This window comes from Pieris rapae, chromosome 6 (assembly GCF_905147795.1).
Source record: "Pieris rapae chromosome 6, ilPieRapa1.1, whole genome shotgun sequence".
Classification (NCBI taxonomy): domain Eukaryota; kingdom Metazoa; phylum Arthropoda; class Insecta; order Lepidoptera; family Pieridae; genus Pieris; species Pieris rapae.
Genome location: NC_059514.1, coordinates 1,913,785 through 1,935,583, shown reverse-complemented (window position 1 = coordinate 1,935,583; position 21,799 = coordinate 1,913,785). Strand labels below are relative to the sequence as shown.

Below are 21,799 nucleotides of genomic sequence, written 5' to 3'. Positions count from 1 at the left end.
AATCAATTTAAATATATTTCCATCCATCCATCAATTTATATCTATGTTACGAATGGTAACTTTATAATTTGACAGTTTATTTAAAAATTATTGTTTTAGTTTATAAGACAACCGGCAGACGGCTCTTCCGATGTTAAATACACACACATAAACAGTCTTTATATATTTTGATAGAACTAGGCGCAAGGCTCGCAAGCTGACATGTTAAGAATAAAATTAGATCTTATATAGCACTATGCTCTATCATTCAGTGAATAAAAAAAAAACACGCGACATTCATTTGTTTCATCTAAATAATAAATTCATTCCCTGCTCTGCGGAAAATAATTTACGGCTCGAATATATCTTTCCTTCAACTTAAGTTTTGTATCCTTTGGAGAAGAGACTCCTAGGCCGTGGGATTCAAGTGCACAGAGAGATGAGACACAGAGATGGTGTTTTTTTCTTCGCTCAGAGAATGAGCATAGCAATAGAGAGAGAAAATGCTGCTAACGTTAAAAGTACTCTGCCACAGAGAACAGTTTTTAAAATTTGTTTTTTTTACAAATTATACATTTGTAATTATAAATAATTATATATTTTGGTTAATATTTTTATAAATACTGAATAATAAAAACATAAAACCTTTCGAATAGTTTGTTAATAAATTGTGAATATATTTATATATAATAAAATATAACCTTACATAAATATAAATTGATCAGGCTGGGAAAATACCTGTGATAGTAATTAGCATATAGTGCAGTATTGCGTTATATAGCCTTGGTTTAAATACTCAAAGTATGTAGATAATTTAGTAACAAGCAGCATTTGTACATAGTTAAATAACCGCTAAATATTGAAAGGTTTTTGAACTACCAAATTAGAAACAAATTTATGAACAAAATTGTAAATTTTGATTTTCAGTACTTAGTGAATACAAGTCTGTACTATATAATTGGAAAGCTCTAATTATCTCTCTCTTCTTCGAATCTATCTATCTATCTTTCTTGAAAAGCTCTAACAGTCCGACTTGTTGCCTCACTTCTATATTCCGCTTGTCACGGGTCATAAACCCATAATTGTCTTGTTCAGAAACAAAAAGCGATCAACAACTTCTTCTACCATCTACTATCATACTGGTTTGTCGAGAATGTCCGGTTATCTCCTGGCTTGGACCAAGCACATTAATGTTACCGAATCAAATTCTAAATTGTGGCGTACGTAAGTTTATACGCGTTTGGAAATTGCCATTACTGTCAACTATATGACCAGCCAAACTGCACAATTTAATAATTTAATAAATTTAAGTATACGAGTAAATATCTTAACCTACATAATTATAATTACGAAAATTGTGGTGTTTATCAGTTTCAGAATTATTTTTTACGACAAAGGAATTCTAAATTTAAATTTTATATGAAAGATATTTATAAGGAATCTCCAACTCTTACCTAGGGTTAACTATTCTGTTTGTATTAGTTTTCAATAAATTTAAAGAATCGTCCAGTTGTGTGGCAGATTGCAAAAACTGCATATGTACTCACTGGAGTTCAAACTAATACTCTAATATATAATTTAACTAATTTAGACTACTACCAAAGTAAGAAAAATATTAGGTAAATAAATTTTGGTAGCAAATATACAGTTATTAATAAAACTAATGTTAATTATTTTAAGGTGAAATCAGTGTCTTTACTAATTAAGAAGTCTTCTTAGATTTAAGAATTTTATTGCCCTCTATAAGAAGTCTAACGTTGAATCTTTTCATTGTGTGTCATAATAATTTTAATATAGCTAGACTATAAATAATTTAATTACAAACACACACGTTTGTAATTATTTAACTCCTAAAGTACTGTAATGATATTGATGAATTTTTTTGTGTGTGGATTCGAACATGGTTCATATATTTTTAAAAATTGAAACTTTTGTATTTGGGACCTGTATACAGGACGTTGAGTTTGTTATATTTTTTTTATAATTATTTTTAAAACTACTTAAGCGATAGAACTAAGTACTTACATAATATACCTGCATTAAATAAGAGACTAATTTAAATAATATTATTAAAAACCCATAAATATTATTTAACATTCATTGAATTAATTAGAAAAAGGCATTTCACCGATTAAAAATGTGAACGAAGTATTATGATTAGGTAACATGCGCGCGCGCTGTCGTTGAAATCTTTCCTAGCGATGGAAAAGTCACATAATCACCGGATTTTTACATCATATGTAATTATTTTTTTTATTAACATAACGCAAAATTTAGCAGGACTTTCAATAAATTCCGTGTATATACATTAAATATATAATTGCCTTTTCAAAAAGATGTTTAAGTAATTTTTTTTTAAACTTACCGTAAGGGTGACGATTAAGAAAATCCTTTCTAACACCGCTCACTCACTTTGAAAATGGAACGAAATATTTTAAAAATGGCGGGCGCGTTCGTCGCGGGCAGTCGCGTTCCCTCCGAAACGTCGACTGACAGTCCGTGTTAACTGCTTGCAAGAGTGGTCATTCTTCGCGCATCGCTCAATATTACCAAGAATTCTCCACGTCGAAATCATAGACTTGTTCCCATTCATTGCTTGTTTAATGTTGAACTAAGATTTTTGGAATTGATTAAAAACGCAATGTATAAAGATTTTATTAAACACGCTAAAAATTTATTAACAAAATAAATATATTTACAAAAGGTTTTATACTAAGGATAGGATCAAAGTTTTTAGTATAAATGCATTTTTCATCAAATTTGCATTTTATCGTATTTATCTATAGAGGAAAGACACGAACAAAAAGGGTCTTAAGAAAAACAAGTTGTCGTTTTACATATAATTAAGTCGGTATAAATATAACGTAAATTTTATGATCTTCGTTAGGTTTCCTGAATCTCAAATCTCCAATTGCAGTAGAATTTTTACTTACAGAGCAATTTCGTAAACATATAAAATGCATATAAAAATTAAATTTCCAAATAAAAATATTACTCTATTATATATATATATACTATATATACTATAGACAATTTGCTTACTTAACAAAATCATGCATCATTTCAGTGTTTTAAATATAGTTTATAAACATAAAAATCGCAAAATATATTGTTAAGGAAAACCTGAAGACTGTTGGACCAATTCGAGTTTATTAATTTGTTCCTTGAACTTTAAGCAAGGTTTTTATTCTGAGGAAAATAAATAAAAAAAAAGTTAGCAATCACTGTCTAACATAGGAAAATGTTCCATATGTTGGTATGTAGTTAAAAAGTAAAAAAATCGCGGTAGTAGTTAGTTAATTAAATGTTATCTGTCTCTATTTACCACTTATATATATACAATATACAAAAATATAGACATAGTGATACCAAAATCCACTTTAGCTAGAATAATGCAATTTAATTTTTCAAAGAAACATTGTACTTCTTTAATGTCTTACGAGTTGATCTTATAACCGTATGATCTTATCTTTGACTTTAAGTAAACCAGGGACGCGACAGAGACATTATGTTTTAACTTTTGTCATCCTTTATTAAAGATAAAAAAAAATTAAAAAATCAATGCTGCTACAATCTTTTTAGTCTGGTCTTGTATGGTCTCAGATTTCTGTATCTGTTTCATGATCTGTAATCTTCTGTATCTGTACCTGACACACAGCGACGAATTCTTTGGGTCTAAGGCAAGCCGGTGAGCGAGTCTTAAATGTGCACATAGAAAGAAACTCCTTGAGTACCCAGCCTGGGATCGAACCTACGACCTTATGGATGAGAATCGCACGCCGAATCCACTAGGTTCTGCTCTTATTTTAAAAATACATTTATTACTTTAATTCTTAAAAGTTCTTCGCTAGATCGCATGACGCACTTATAGATAATACAAATTATACGTCACACTGTAAGTTTACAATGTTTCCTTTAAAATTTAATTACATATATTATATACATATTCAAGTAACAGATTTTACGCACTCGTTGGCGCTACTAATTTTATTATCACAATAGATAACATAAATAAAATAATATTTAATTTAATCATAATTCGTAAAAGATCGCATTCATTTTTCCGGTCAACACTCTTCCTATTGAAGGCAAATATGGTTTTATGTATTTAATTATTTTTGAAGAGTTCCTGCTTTGTGATGGACAAGGACCAATGTCATTGACCTTTCACTTTAAGCTTTATGTTGACTCAATATTGTAAGCGAAGTGAGAAAATAAAAATAATATTTAAGTAAGGTACAGAATTTTTGGCTCACGATTTTTGATGGACAAGATTGAACCAGACGGGCGATGACTATCTGAATACTATGATTGACAAACTAACGCTATTATGTCAACAGTATATCTAGTCTTAACATGCCAAACACCGCTTTTTAAACGACGCTCAATAATACGTGCAAAAATATAGGATAGTAATATTATCTATAATCATTTTTCTCATATTTCATTTATAAATTTACTCTAATGATTTAATGAGGTAGATTGCCTGAAGCCCACCAGATAAATAAGGGTCGCCTTCTCACATTCTGGGTAAAAAGCTGGAAGAACTTGGTGGGGAAGATTGGCAGAAAAATGCTCAGGATGGAGCCGATTGAATGCCTTGAAGATAATATAATGTATATCTTTAATAAGTTACTGAAAACATAATACAGTTTTTTTATAAAAGTCGGTGTGTATAGTTTGTTAATGGTATAGTTAACAAATAAAGGGACTTGATAATTTTTATAATACTTAAAAATTAATAAATTGAAGCAAATTTAAAATTTTGATTCCTCGCTGTATTTCGATAATTATTCGTTGACTGAGGAAAGCAACTTTGGGGTAACCGGTATTATTTACCAGGCGCTTAAATAATGGCGCTCAATGCCAGAGAGCTCGCGAGTACGTTGCCGGCCTTTTAAGAATTGGTACGCTCTTTTCTTGAGTTCCTAAGTCGAATTGATTTTAAAATATTTATTTTTGTTTCATTTTAAAAATGCATAAAGGCCGGCAACGCACCCACTAAAAATGGGTGTCTATGGGTTGCGACGACTGCCCTTTTGGCGTTCCGCTGGCTTGTTGCCCCCCCTATTATATAAAAACTATATATTATATTATGGTATGTTATATATTTTAATTAGATCACTTGAACCCCAAGGTCCAAGGTTCTCTACTCCAAAGGAACAAAAAAGCTTAGATTTGCGAAATAATGAAATGTTTATTAATCATTTTAGAAAAATAATCTTATTTTATTAAAAAAATAAGTATTTTTTAAAATCGTTTAAATAAATATATTTCCCATTTTAGACTAGTCAAGGAGGTTATTGTCCGATTCTCAAAAACCCGATCAATAAATCTGTGGACGTAATTAATGAACTTCGCGATAAATAACATATTAATGCGATAATAAAATCCGTTATCTCTACTAATAATAGATGTCGTCATGATAACGGTATTTAAATTATCATTTTGTTAAGTTATCGACCCCTATAAGAGTTCTTTATATGATAAATATTACTAAAAATATACTAGCGAGTTTTCTTTACAAAAAGTGTCAAAAACACATGTAAAGTAATCGCTTTTTTTGTTTAAATGTCTGATTAAAAAATAATTACTAAACTTTCAGTATTTATTGTAAAAATGTCTAAATTTAAATAAGCAAAAACAGAAAGCAACGGAAAAAAAGTTTAAAAAGATGTCGCCCCCGGGTGGGCTCGAACCACCAACCTTTCGGTTAACAGCCGAACGCGCTAGCCAATTGCGCCACGGAGGCAGATGAGCATCTATTGAAAATGTTACTTTATATTGTTATGAGTATATTTTAAATTCTTTAATGTTTATACATATTTACCAAAAATAATAAGGGCCTGTTTCACAATGTATGGGTAAAGTGACAAATAGCTATGCAACACATAAATTATTCGAAAGATAAAATTTCCAAATAAGATACTTCACATTTCATGACGCATGCATTTCATGCACTATCTGACAGTCGTGAAACGCAAAAATACTGTTTATCCTACCAATAAGTAATAAACAGCTTATTTGAAACATATCCGGACATTGTGAAACAGACCCTAAAACGTATAAACTTAAAGATATGTGTTTGTAACACTACCACTCTTAAATATAATGACGATTCCGATCGATTCGATACCATGGAAGTGGGTTCTTGTATAATTAAAAAAAATGTTATTATGTAAACACCATTAGAATAAAACACCTGTCATAATAGAATACATTAATATATATAATAAATACTAGATACCTATAATTATATAACATGTCGACATAAAATCTAAGTTCCTTATATTATTTAATAATTATGTATATAATAGAATAACATATATAATATGCACGAGAAAATAGCTGTAAAAATGAATTTGAAATTCCCAACCAAAGAGCAGTTAATTAAGTTCAACGTGGCCAATACGAGAAAACTACAATTTTCTAATAAAGACAATAAGGAAAAATAAATGATATATAAGTAGATTTTTCTATAACAAAAATATACCATGTTAACAATTTCCAAATATGCTAAAACAAATTTACAAGACACGCCCTAAATGTCCTAACCTTTCAATAAGTCCTTCACCTTTGATCAAAAGTGGGTCACAATTTGCACATTCACTTCCTTTTGTACTATGGGAATTTAATTATAAATCCATGGTTATAATTCTTCCGGCCCTACGATCGCCTTTAAGCTTTCCATTTAAGACTATCCAAAATAAGCAAATTTTCAATTCAAACCTTTGCTTTGCTTGGCTTTGAGTGTTTATGAGCGGCAATATCTAATTAGCCTTTAACTTGATCGTTCTATCTATCTATCTATACAATTTAATAGTTTCTCAAAGAGAGCATATAAAATATACCGTAACGAATTCATTCTTAAAGATTTTGAAATACAAGTTATATATCATTTGACGATGGGAACATTGCTTTTGAATACCGACCATTGTTATCATTTCGTAATATTGTTGATTGATACTGATTGTTTTGTGATGAATTGGGACTGACCCACTTTGGAAAATTTGCAAGAAAATTCGCCACAAGTAGGGATAAAAATGTACAAATAGTATGAATTGATTTTGATACTAATGGCTGGAAATCTTCCATATTCCGTTTTAAAAGCTTTTCTTTTGCGAACTGTGGAATCGACTCCCGGTGGGGGTCTTCCCTGAGAGATGAAAAACAAAAATAAAAAAGAAATAGAGAGAAAAAAATCTGTGTATATGGCTCGTTTGCCCCCATATTAAACGTAGCTACTAATACAATACTATCCACAGAGAATCAGACTATGTTATGATCGACTCTTTGATCGAGATAACTTCTATTACCTACTTATAATTTTGTTTCGATTTAAAGTTATAAAGTTTGGTTCGATTTCTTTTGTCGATTTAATTGTTTTATAGGACTGAGAAGCGTTTAAACTTTTATGAATTAATCCGTATTTTACATTTGGTTTGGTATTTTTTGTATTATGTAATTTATTTATTTATTAACACTTCGTTAACATTACAATATAAAAATTCAACATAATTAAATGAAAAGGAGGGCAACTGGCGGCCTTATCGGTTTCGAGCAATTTCTTCCAATAACTTAATATTAAAGTGACCTATTTAGTTGGTTTCATAAAATAAAATTAGTCTTTAATGCTGTACTCATCTTGTCTTTTGACAAAAGCCTACTTTAAATGTCACCATGTACATCTGCACTTCGCCATTACTAGTCTACCCTATTATTAAAAGTTTTTACTATTACACTGTTATACAGCCTACTGAGGCACATATTATTAGTAGAATGAAAAAGCGAAGAATGAAAAGCGTAAATAAAAATAATAATGAACAATCATAAATTATACAACTGATCCAATTACAGATACAATTTAATCACTCGATCAAACAAATTGCTTTATGGGAATTCTTTATAAGGTACAAAACAATTTCCTATTGTTACACGAATTGAAAAAACGATTGTTCCTAGTAAAAGTAAATTGGAGTGCAATTACTTACTTTTGTGGCTCCCAGGTACCTTAGGACTTGCATTTGAGTTGTCAGATGAGATTAAAAAAAAATGCGTTTATTTCAGAACATATTAAGATCATCAAGGTATCACTTATTCCACGTCATCAAATTTGAACCTCTTCAACTTTTTTGAGAATATTTTATTACTTATACTTAACTTACTCATACTTTATTACTATTAAGAAGGTAAATGTAAAATTAGAAGAATTTCATTAAATTCTTCAAAATTAATATACATTTATAATTCTTTTTGACGTTCATAAGTGTAGATTATGTTACCTATATGAATAAATTATTTTTGTTTTTTTTTGAAGGTAGGAATCTAAAGGTGGAATAATCCGTGTAGTGGTTTAGGTGGAACAAAGTATTAAACTTTTCGATCTTTCATTTAGATTAGATTAATTTAGGAAAAGGTTCCTCCTAATTCCACCTTTTGCAGTTTGCATCTCATGCTGTACGGGATTCAGAGAGGGCCTTTGCCAAAAGCACATACATACACAAAAAACAAGACAAGGTAGATATAGTGATATATGTATATTTAAGATATAGATGTATATTAACATACTTAATAAATATATTAATATTATAAAGAGAAAAGAACGTTAAAAACAAATATACTACTCGAAAGATTAAAAAAAAATTCTTCCTTAAATCATTTTTAAGTAACTGAGGCTATATTTATTTCCAGTGTTTCAAAAATATTCCAGTAACAAAACACTCTTATTATTTTTAGTATTTCACAATAGATATAAAGCTAGAAGTTACAAATCACCGCCCAGAGCTTTGGAAATAAAAAATCTTAAATATGCAAAATTCTACAAAACATTACATATTTTTGGGGCTGTAATGAGAATTTTTTTAAATATTTAAAATGAAGTATAAAATATAGTAATGTCTGTGAATTCTAAAAATTTGGGGTCAAAAACCTCTTAAATATCCTGAGAAAAGGATGAAATTAAACTAGTTTCGTAAATGTTTTGAGAAGACGCAATTATGTTTTGAAGTTCTATGACCTCATAAATATTTTAAATGTCAAGAAACAAGGATGTTGATCAGAATCAAGAATAAAAGAAAATGTTAGATTTAATCATAGGTTGGCGGTAGGCGTTGGCGGATTATTTGTTCCACTGGATATAAATCCAATATTTCCTCAGCCTGATATAAACTTTTCTTATAATACACGGAAATCAAATCTTAAATCATTAAACCAAATAAAGGATGAAGATGGAATTCCGCAACACTAGGGATGCTCGTTGATCATCGATGTTGATAGCAAAAATATCGATGTTCTGACGATTAATACGAAAAATATCGTAATCGATGTTAACTGAATCGAACATCGTTGTTAACTGTACGACAAATGCACCTTACGAAACAATTTTTTTTCTGTGAACTGATTGAACTGACTGACTTTCTTTCAAATCTTCTGTGAACGCATCCACAAATCAAGTTTATTAAAATTTTGGACGCGTATTCATTCTTTGCGCCGAAGTCATTTCCTTCATTCGTTCTTCATAGTCTCGCTCGCTTTTTCTCTCTCACACTTCCTCAATCTTTATCAACAAAGAAAAGGTTCTCTATCAAAATTACTTTTCATTCAGTGAGTTGATAAAAAATATCGGAATATGTTTGTTCTGTTTCTTAATAAATTTCGAACCATTTAACTGTTATATATTTCTATTTCAACTATGTATTAATGTTTGGTTTTCGATAAATATCGAACATCGATGTTGGGCTTTCGATGATGACATCGATGTCAATATCGATGTTTTTTTAATATCGATTTAGATTATCGATCGAGCAAGGTTCCTTATTGTTGTCATCCTTAATAATAGATTTTTAACGTTTTAAATAATATTAAACTATTACAAAGGAAATGGATATAAATCAAATTACTTTATTAAATCAAAGCGTTTTTACTATAGCTATTTTAGTAAGCGCTACCTAGCGGTAAGTTGAAAACCCGTACTAGTTTAATTTTAAACGATTATTAGTTATCACGCCACCTAGCGTCAACACAATTTACTACATTGAAAACTTTTATAAAAGAGTAACCATGTCATCGATGACGCTTTTAAAAAAATATGAATGTACTAACTATACACCATTATAATAATAAAAACAAAATAAATACGTTGGCAACTGTTTAAAAAGTATATTTTTTATATAGTATTTTATAAAGTAACAAAAATAACATTATGTAACCTATATTATCTTTAACATTAGGTAATAATTTATTTAAAATTTTGATATAATTTTAATGAATTCTATTAAATTTATAATCGTTTTCTAATAATTACATTATATAACTTAACATGTTTTCCCCACATAAGTGATACATAAATTACAAATATAAGAAATTTAAATTTTGACATTAAATTGTAGCTTCATATAGTAAAAGATAACACGTAGGAACTAAATGTATGGCTTTTCTCTGAGCTCTTTAAAAACAAACGTTTGCTTTTCAAAAATAGAACATCCTTAAGACCCTGACGTAACAACATAAGAACCGATACTTTCCATCTAAGCTTTCCTTTACCGTTTCCCAGTCATTTCGACTACGCGCCTTTTCCTCATCTCCTGATTGGCGGAAGTTACGTGACGTCATCGCGCCCACGCGGTCTCTATGACGCAACCCGATCGATATTGTATTATCTCTTTCAGACCTATGAAGAAGGCAATAGGTCTCGCTCTCGTAACAGCATTTCCAAATTCAAAAATCGTAGGCGTCCTCGTGCGTAGAGACGAACCGTTTGTCAATGTTGAATGTAGTCTGGCCCAGGATTTTATGTTTGTTTACAAACTATTCTAAGCTTTAAGGGATTTTAACAAGTCAATAATTTATTGATAATGGTGCTATTATATTAAATAATATTTTTAATTAAAATTCGTTCAGCGCTTCAAAGATGTGTACCAAAGCATTGCTTACATGAAACTTTTTTCTTTACGTGTTTTACACCTGTTAACTTTAGTGCATTAAGTATAAGTTACGTTAAACTCAGAGTTGTTCACTCAATCTAAAGTTTTCAGTTAAAACAAACACATCCGAATAGAAACTTTAAAAGCCTGGTCCTATGCTTTCATAAATCGTTCTTAGTGTGTTTCTAAGGATAATTTATTATGATTTTTTTTATAGAACAGGGGGCAAACGGGCAGGAGGCTCACCTGATGTTAAGTGATACCGCCGCCCATGGACACTCTCAATGCCAGAGGGCTCGCGAGTGCGTTGGCGGCCTTTTATAAATTTATTTATATCCATGAACAATGGTAATATGATAATATATAACTACTAGCGTTTTATGTTTATTGTATTTGAAACTGGGAGCATTGTTGGCTTAGTGGCTTCAGCTTTCGGCTCTTATTCCAGAGGTCAAAGTTCATGAACCGTTCTTTATTACAATAACTGTTATATTTTTATATAATTTATAATATATAATAATTTAAAAACATAATAATTATAATACACATTCGTAACTCTTGTCTTTATGTATAGGAACCCATGATAGAGCTTCCAAAGTTTCTTGAGTTTGCCGCGACTGTCTCAAGCTCTTGTGACTGTCCGTCCCATCTCCATTTTGTGTATGCCAATTCAAATGCTTAAGTAAAAAACATAAAGTATTTTTATGCATAAATTTGTACCTATCTACCAGAGGCCTCACGAGTGCGTTGCCAGCTTTTTAATTCAGGCGAGCCCTCTAGCGAGTGTCCATAGGCGGCGGTATCACTTAACATCAGGTGAGCTTCCTGTCAGTTTGCCCCCTGTTCTATAAAATAATAATAAAAAACGTATTTTTATCCATTAATTTGTACCTATTTACTAAAAAGGATTATTATCACTGTAATGAACTTTACATAGAAGCTATGATATATAATATACATGCAATTTATCATTCAGGGACAGTTCTGCGAAATCTAGACAGCCTTTGTCGTCACAACACCCACTTGTTTTCAAATGACTAAGCAATAAATGCAATTCTGTCAATTTTGAAAAGCTTTCTTCTAGAATAATATTTATCTACTTCTTAACATGGGTCTCTGGCAGAATGACCAACGCCAATTACATCCACAGCACACACGCAAAAACTGAAATTTTATTGTTTTTTTTTTATTGTTTTTGATATCTAATTTTCTCATTTTGTGTGGTTATGTGTGTGTTTTTGTTTGTAATAAATGTTATGTCCATACTAAATATTAAACTTTTGAGTAGAACAGGGATATTTATTAAGCAACTTCAAAATTTAAAGAGCTAAATGCTAGTGTAAAAAAAAATAACCTTTTTTTTATAGAACAGGGGCAAAATGGGCAGAAGGCTGATGTTAAGTGATAGCGTCCATCACTGTCAATGCCAAATAACTCGCGAGTGCGTTGCCGGCCTTTTAAGAATTGGTACCCTCTTTTCTAAAAAATCCTAAGTCATATTGGTTCGGAAATACTTCAGTGGGCAGCTGGTTCCACAGAGTAGTAGCGGAAAAAACTGCCTTAAAAACGCTCAGTTGAAGACGGCCGTTCTTCAACTGAGCTGTCGACGTGATACTGGTGGAATATCGTATTCTGTAAATTATTAAAATGTAAATATTTATTATCTTTTATAAAGTGTAGCAACGCGACCTTGAGCAATGGTATTGAATCAGTACTTGGCAATATAAACTTTTGGCTCCTTTATTTATTCAAAGGAACATAAATTATATAATATCACTTCAGGGCTATCATACATATTCATATTACTAACATTTTCTTTTATATTCTTAGCTGTTATGTCAAAGTATTCATCTGTCACTTACAAACACTATTTGACAGAAAGAGATGAAAGAGAGCTTTTGTTAAAGCATACAACTTTATTCACTCCAACAAGATAATTATTTCCTAAGATGTTTTTGCTGTGTTGTTTGCTATTTCTCAGACACACTTCACTCAGACATACGTCACTTTATGTGACTCTAATATCCTTCTCCAAAATCCCAAAAACAAAATAGATTGATCAAATTTATTTTACCAACCAATGCATTCATAAATTAAATTTAATAAATACGATTTTTAACCGATGTTAATGTTTCCTCGCTTGAGACACGTTTATTTATTTGCGATATAATTAAACAAATAAACTATGAGGGCAAAGAAGTCCTTTCCAGGAAACGACAGTAAGAGAATTTTGTGTAAGCGGAAGAAGTGCAAAACTTTTTCCGTACTGATTTGACTTGTTTCTTCGAGAAAAGAGCGTACCAATTCTTGAAAGGCCGGCAACGCACTTATAAGCCTTTTGCCCATTGGCGGCTATCACATAACGCCAGGTGAGCCTTCTGCCCGTTTACCACGTATTGTATGAATAAAGATAAACAATTAGACATAAATGTAGGACAGAACAAAGCAAATATAACATACTAGCGGATCCGACAGACGTTGTCCTGTCTATACGTCTTTAATTTGAAAATTTCAAACTTTTTTTAATAAGCTAAAACATTCTGGACCATTTTGATGAAAATTATTACTCAAATGTTATGACAATATCTAACGATCCAGCACATGGTCTACAATAACACAATGATAACAAAACTTTTTTTTAATTTGATCGAAGCTCTAACTGTCGGGACAGACTAAAATTAAAATTCTATTTAAAATTTGACAGTGCGATGGTAGCGCCGTCTGTCGGATCCAATGTAAAACATTCCAAAATCAACAACTACTAATTAATTAAAAAAAACATTGTCCAGCGGACAAAATTGTGAATCTAAACCATTCTCGAATCTCCACGAACACACACAAAAAATTTCATCAAAATTGGTCCAGTCGTTTAGGAGGAGTTCAGTCACATACACACGCACACAAGAAATATATATATATTAAGATGTAGACAATCATTGACAGTGAAAAAGGTCACACAAAAAAATTTATACCCATATAATTGGTTTTCTGAATTGGTGACCAGCCCTGAGCTCTGCGTCTGATCTAAGTCTAGCCAGGTCGGCGCCAGCGCGTCTATTCTTGGCTTATTCGGTGACATTGTAAGTATTGACTTAAATATATCAAGGGTAATTCATGAATAGACTCAGTGGGGCATTGGGCAGACATATTTTTGTGTCTGGTTTGTCAATTCCTAAAATATTTATTAGCGATCCAATTCCTTCTTGCTGGGGCTAAAACAGTAAGACAAAGCTTGTAAAGCTTCAACAAAGTCCTGAATCTTAACAGTGTATATTTGATTTTACTTTGTCGGAAAAGCTCACGGAGTGAAGGAAAAGGAAATTTCTCTTCTTTAACCAAAAATAATCGCCGAATCAGCTCTGAAGTTCTACTAGTTTATAATCATGAATTTACAGACTGTTCTATTGAATAGGCACCGAATATGCCTATTATATTTTCATAGATATAAATTATACTACTTAATAATAGATAATATAGTTATAAGAGTTCTCTCTATAAAGAGAGAACTTTAAAAAAATCTAAAGTTTATAATATACTAAATCACAAATTTTATTTAAACGCATAATTATGATTTACTACAAATACAAAATGGCGGAATGTTTAAAAAATTCGGGACAATAGGCTTGGCCGCAATAATAATTTACACCATTGACCATTAACAATCACCGTTGCCATGGTAACAAGAAATGGCGAATGCAAGTATACTCTGTTCGTTATCTGTTTTATCGATGTGACTAATAAAACTTTAAAAATTATCTATAAACACACGTGGGTGCTAAGTCTGCTTTATCGTCATTCCTCGTAAACAACTATTTCGAGCGCCATTGATAAATTACGTCACTTCTTTTCTTATTTGTTTTATAAATATTGCAAAGGTTATATAATATATAAGGGCATCAGATTTTTTATTAAAATGTAACTTTCAATTTAAACATTATAGATATTTAGTTCCTTTAGAGACTATATCGGAAGTCCTACTTAATGGGATTTGGCTTTTAGATTTTCGATAATTTCTATGGACAAATACAATTACAAATATTGACAGCGTCTAGGCAGAATAAAAAAATCCACCCGTATCACCTCGACATCCGTCGTTCCAAAACTAAGCGCTTTTTAAGACACTTTTTCCGAGCTGGCAGTGTCCATGAGCGAGATTCACATTAAATGGGCCTCCAGCCCGTTTGCCCATTATACTAATTTTAGCAGAATTTGTTTGTGTCTTAGAACACAACGTTGTCTTTCAGCGACCACATTGTGAACCGTATAAATTGATGACTTTATGTGAACAAACGACTCCTTACTAAAACATATATTTGTACCTAATGTATCTTTATATGTTCCAAATTCAAAGCTTAATATATAATTAGAAATATAAAGCTTTACCTCTAATTTAACAATTTATCTTCTATGTTTTAGATCTTACAACACATCGAAATAATGATACCTTGATTGCTCTATTATTATAAGAGGTCTAATTCGCAGTCTTAGCCCGTAGCACGCTACGTAGCAGTTAAAAATAGATAGTTGATGTCATCCTTATAAAAATCCTTTGCGTTATTTTAGAAACACCGCGTCGTTTACACCTTTCCACGTATCCGACTCACTGTCTCTATATTATGTATAAGGCACAGGATTTTAACAGGTAATGGAAGAAAACGTATGGAAGTTTTGAAAGGAAGCCTACTTGACGGTACATACATGCGCGTAGGTGTTTTGGCGGGTAGTCAGTTCGCATGCGCGGTCTAAGCCGTCCGCAGTCCTGCCACCATTCTTTAGTTGCACACGAACAATCGCCGCGGGAAGACGTGTCGAATTGTAACGAGTTCCACTAACAGTTCTACCAGATAATTGTGATTTTAACATTGAATTTGGAGTTATTAAGAGTGTTAAAAGCTTGAGAAGGCGGCAAAGTAGTTGTACGAGTTGAAATTCGTAGGGGAAAGTGACCAGGAGAAGCTTGAAACGGTAAACAAATAAGAAATGTGCTGAAGCGATTTTTGTGAATGAATTTAAGATGGTGGACGATGCGCGATTGTGGAGGCAGCGTCGTGCTCTTGTTTTATGGCCTTATGTTAAATATAGTTTTGATTACAAGAAGGATATATATGTAACAAAATAGATCTTCTGATTGTTTCTTCTTAAGCATTAATCGTGATTAAATGAGGTGTCTTGTCTATCTGTCCATCGACACTACTTCGATTGATAAAATTCTATTCATATAACGTTGCAGTTATGGTTTATCTTATCATAACTGTTACTTTCCAAATATACAGCTTATATGAAACTGTTTGATCTATTAAACAAAACGTTTAAAATATAGGTGGGTAGAGTTTTAAATTACAATTTCTACTGTGGTGTGCTTTGTCAATCATTACATTTTTATAATTTGTTACTGAATCATTAAATTCTACGAATGAATATCTTTGGTAAAAAATATAGGACTGGATTTGTCAATATTATTTCAGATATGAAAGTATACATTGGATGAGTTTGTGTATGTGTTCGTTCGTGATATTACTTACGCGCGTGTGCGTGCGATCGAAATGAATGAATGGAAATGACGTGGTTTGCGGCTGTTTGATAACTGTATGAAATTTATCTTATACCTGTGTACTTAAAAATGTCTTAGGTTACATTTTGTAACAGTACTAACAGTATATAAATAAATAAGTAATATTTTTATTTTATATTATTTAGAGCGCAAAATATATGAGGCGCGCTACAACCTTTTTAGGCGTGGGTCTCAGATTTCTATAACTGTTTCATCATCATGTGGCAATCATCAATGGCTTCCTGTAACTGACACTGTCGACTTTTTGGCTCGAAGGGAAGCCGGTTTCTTACAATGTTTCCTTCTCCGGTGAATGTTAAATGCGGGTATCGAACCTACGACCTTACAGATGAGAGTTACACGCTGACACCACTAAACTAATACTGCTTACACAACTCATAATAGAATGAATAATTTAGTGTGATATATAAATTTATTTTAATTGAAAATTTTTTTCTTGATCGAAAAATTGATAGAGAAGGTACAAGGTTTTCTTAAGTTAAACCGGTGCAATTGTTAACAAAAGATCCAACCTAAATCACGCCTGGAACATAGCACCGGTGTTTCCAGAGCTAGTGCTTTTCTCACTCGACGAATAAGTAACTACCACAGGAAAAAAACATTGTAAATTTTATTTAATTTTAAATTACTTGTATGATTTCTATGTAGGTTAAGAATACTGCAAATACTGTATTTGATTGTTATGACTATTAAAAAAACATTGATTAAAATGTCATGTTGTATATTGCTTTGGATTAGATGGTTCGCCATTGCAAACCTTTATCCATTTAATCTACATTCTTTATGAAGCCCTTAAATCTCATTTGTACAATGTATGTAATGATATATACCCAGTAACTAAAGGATGGACTATATAATGTATAAAAGTATACGAATTTATATTATATATTGAAATAACACGATGTTTGCTTTGAATGTTCATTTAATTATATTTTTATTGTTCTATCGGAAGGACTTAATCTGTGTCAGAATTAAGATGTTAAACTTAGTAAGCTTAGTATGTACTCCTTCATATTATCACAAATTTATTGCATTTGACAATCAACCTAACAAAAAAAATGACAAAATCGTAAGTTTACACTCAGAATACTCTGAGTTTGCTGATTTTTTTTTCTATAACAGTGGGCAAACGTATGTTTAACTTAACGGCGCCAATGAACACTCACTTGCACGTTACCGGCCTTTTAGTAATTGGTAAAGTTACTTTTCTTGAAGGACTCCACAACAGTGGGTAGTTGGTTCCACATAGTGGTACGCGATAAACACTTCAAGAAAGAATAAGAGAATGTCATCTTTCTTTATATCAAAATCCTTCACATATCAATTCTGTCATTACTAATATTACTGTTTCGTATAAAAAAACTGCTTAGTCTCTAAAATTTCCAAAGCAGTAAAAAATATAATAAAAATAATATTTTGCTTCGATGTAAGGATTAAGTTTAGTTCAGTTTAGAGTTTTTATTTTACTTATTTAAATATATCGTACTTGTGTTTACGTCTGAGTATAATCTATATACGTATTAATCTATGTCGTTTCAGCAAGTTGACTGCTGCAGTCCACTGCTGGAGATAGACCTCTAAAAATTTCCCACACGTCAATACGAATCCTTAATAATTATTTTAATTAATTTCACAGCTTAATGACTTATGGCTTATTATTGTAAAGTCATGCTGCTGATGTCGAATCTATTTTCATTCTACAGAAGAGGGCTATTCGTGCTATCTATAATTTAAAATGTAGGGAATCTCTCAGAGATAAATTCAAGGAAATTAATATACATGCTTACTTTTTTCTCGAAATATATTTATGAAAATATTATGTATGTATACAAAAAAAGGGATAAGTATACTAGAATAGACATTGCAATGCTTTGAATCTGCAATTTGCCCGTACTAGGCTATCTAAAGTTAGTAATTCTTTTTTTGGGAAAAGGGATACTCTTCTTAATTAAAATACCAGAGGCTCTTTTATCTCTGCCTTTTTAATAAATTTAAGAAATGTATGAAAGAAAAGCTGTGTAAAAAGGCTTACTATTCAGTTAGCGATGATCTAGTTGATAAAAGGGCCTGGGACTAGCTGTGACTGGGACTAGTGCTGGGCAGGCTGCCCAATTAATTTGCTATATTTATTTTAAAATAAGTATTGTACTTTGATTATTTGTTTTTTTAAGAGTACCGAGAGGGATATCTACACCCTCTGTCTTCTTTGCCGTTGAGTAGGGATGCCTACAGGTTCAATTTAATGACGTAGAATAAGTGATACCCGTCTATCTTATGTTTCACAATAAACATATACATATATATATTTTTTTTTATTTATTTAAATATCCTAAATTGGACTGAAGTAGGTTATTATGTCAAACGTGAAGAACGAGACACTGAATAATATAATTAATGATGACTTGAATGATGAATCCTTTCTCTAACAGAAGCACGAACTAAAGTGAAACTCTTTCTTTACAGAGCAGAGTGTTATGCCTCAAGTGTCGTAAATCAGCCATCTAAGCCAATGCAAGCCAGTAGCCGTCATTGCACGCGTCATACACTATGACTGGATCGATACAACATCGAAACGACCTCAGAATATGATAAAGGTATGTTAGTATTTTATAACAGACAAAAATCAGCGTGAGCAAATAAGAGAAGTTGTGAGAAAGAGAGGGATATCTCACTTCACCAGCGAAGTGTATCAGAATGGCACAGATGTTTTATGAATTCTCTATTTATTTATAAGTAATCTGACAGCTACACTTATATTATAGAACGAAACACATAGACAATATAAAAAGCCAAAACAGATTTCATTGATAAAAAAAGAAAACTGAAATTTAAAATTAATATTATAAAGTAATCTAAATTGTTACTACTGCAAAATAACGTCAGTCTTTGACCTTCTTAAAATATTTCCTCACACCTTTGGTAATGTGGAAAAGTATATTTTTTTTATAAGCAACACATAAAAATAAAAGAAATATATAATTAAGAAATGTGTGGCGTCGATAACAGAGACGGCGTGCACATACATAATGCTTGTGTATTAATAAAATAGCAAGAAATAATACTTAGGTAACATTTAATTCAAAACTAATATTGTTTCGCACTCAGTTCACCCCATATTCTATTTGTTCACACTGTGTTGTACATACACAGTAACGTAAAATTTATTTCTTCGTGTCCTTGCAACATCTTGAACTGCGAATCTTTAATCATAATAATGACGCCATAGTTCCATACAATAAAAATTACAAATCATCAAATGGGTATAAGTTTCCTTATTATTTGTCTACGTTAGTTGTGGTTTTTTTCTATTACTTGATGTATTGCAGTATGGACCTCTTTTACTTCCTCCATTTATTTATTTAATAGAAATTTAGCAATTATTTATTTACAATTAACTGAATGATTTAACAAATATAATCTTATGTACCTACATTATAGTCCGAAGGACCAGAAATAAATTGTTTAATAATATCATGAATTTAAGTGAAAAATTATTGTTATAATCCTAAGATCGACAGTATCAGACAAAACTTCAAAAAATAACTTGACAATTGACATAAGTGACAGTTGGCTTTCATAAACAAAATGGCTATAAACGTAGAGTCGTATTACGAATGATTTGTAACGTTTATTTGTAAAACTTAATTCTCTTATATTGGAAGATTCTAGAAAAAGACTTAATGTTACACAAAGTATGTATAATATTTAATCGCAATTGGGTCGTGGAGATCCGGGCGCGAAGCCAATTCTGTCAACGGCACGCCCGCCAAATTTGTTTCTTACCACTTGTAACTTTACCAAATCGCCAAACTCCGACCGCTTGAAATATTATTTTTTGTTGAACATGTTCCAATTTCGAATTTTATTGTTACTTCGAGATTTGGAATTAAGGCTAAAAAACTACATTTCTTAGTAGTTATTACATAAAACTGCATACATACAGTTTATTTTTATTTTTGGAAGTGTTGTGAATATGTGTACGTAATGGTGAATTTGGTAAATCACTAATTAGCTTTTTTTTATCTAACTTTAATGACGTTGTGGTTTATGACAGTTTACATTGTAATATAGACGGAAGCTAAAACTGGCTGAGTTTCTTGCCCGTTCGTCTTAGATCAAGGCCTCCTGGTAGTTTTGCGAACTGATGGCGTAGTCTTGCTCTTTCACGAATTTTGTATATGTTTTTGATATTCATAAGCATGCCCTAAGAAGCATCTAAACTGAAGAAACGAATTTTGATTTGATTCGATTTATGATGACGAAAGAAGGGTTATTTAGTTCATCCATTGCTGGTTCAGGGTCTAAAAAAAATTGCCAACAAAAACAAAAGCTATCACTCCTGCGACTTCATCCAAAAATTTAATATTATACTAATGTTAACTTTTCTACTTTTGCGGTGCTTGCCATTCTGTCTTTTTAACCATCAAAAATATATTACGAAAATTTATCTCACTAATAAAATGTAAAATTGAACCCAGGTTCACACGGTATGTTATACTAACGAAATATTTTTCGTTAATTGAACTAAATGAGTTATAAAATTAAACGTAAAATATATTATATTTATTTTATTTATTAACATTTCGTTAAGGCCTGTATTCACTTTGCATAGTGCGCAAGTGATTAGTTATTGAGGATGATTAGTGCAGGTGTGTAGTGCAAGTCAAAGTCTTTGTATCGTGGCTCTGTTAAGTAAATAAGATGCCAAATAATAAAATGACATGTACACACGCTCACGCGCACACACACACACAAGCAAGCTGCGAGTGAGGGGGTAGGGACGGGGTTACTCGCAGTTCACTCGCAAAAAAATAGAACACGCTTCTAATCACGTTACTACGCAGACAACTAATCACCTGCACTAATCAGTCGCAGTCCACACGTGTTTTCTCCTAATCACTAATTACCTGCACTAATCACTAATCAAAGTGAATAAAGGCCTTTACATACAGAAAAATAACACAATTGACATAATTAAATAAAAAGGGGCGCATCTGGTTGTCTTATGGCTTTCGAGCAATCTCTTCGAGTCTCTCTCAATCTCTACCACAGTGAGAAAAAACAATTTTTGCTTAAAAGAAGTGCAAAAATGTATAAGACAATAGTTTTTAAACAAAACTTATGGAACAAAACAAAGCAAATAATTCATATACACAGTGACCTTTTGACGTGACAACGCCTTACAATAGGCATGATGACAACAAGTAAATTTCATTGAAATAATTTGTGTGTATATTATTACAAAATTTCTAATTCTAAAACTCTGATTCTTTTCATAATTAAAAGCAAGATGAATATAATAATCGATAAAATAAAATCGCTAAAT

General features: G+C 31.4%; 2 protein-coding genes and 1 non-coding gene across 4 annotated transcripts in view; 1 reads left to right on the top strand and 2 right to left on the bottom strand.

Annotated features, from left to right (window-relative positions):
- LOC110997336 (alpha-N-acetylgalactosaminidase) overlaps positions 1-2,486 on the bottom strand; it is a 42,447-nt gene extending 39,961 nt beyond the window's left edge. For both annotated transcript variants that reach the window (XM_022265451.2, XM_022265459.2), the window contains exon 1: positions 2,345-2,486. The gene's annotated coding sequence lies outside the window, so the exon portion shown is untranslated. The remainder of the gene's footprint in view (positions 1-2,344) is intronic.
- Positions 2,487-5,657: 3,171 nt separating this feature from the next.
- On the bottom strand, positions 5,658-5,731 carry Trnan-guu. Its single transcript has one exon. It is a non-coding gene; the product is annotated as a tRNA-Asn (tRNA).
- Positions 5,732-15,691: 9,960 nt separating this feature from the next.
- LOC110997347 overlaps positions 15,692-21,799 on the top strand; it is a 31,683-nt gene continuing 25,575 nt past the window's right edge. Inside the window, exons 1-2 of the mRNA XM_022265472.2 lie at positions 15,692-15,866; positions 18,937-19,067. The gene's annotated coding sequence lies outside the window, so the exon portion shown is untranslated. The remainder of the gene's footprint in view (positions 15,867-18,936; positions 19,068-21,799) is intronic.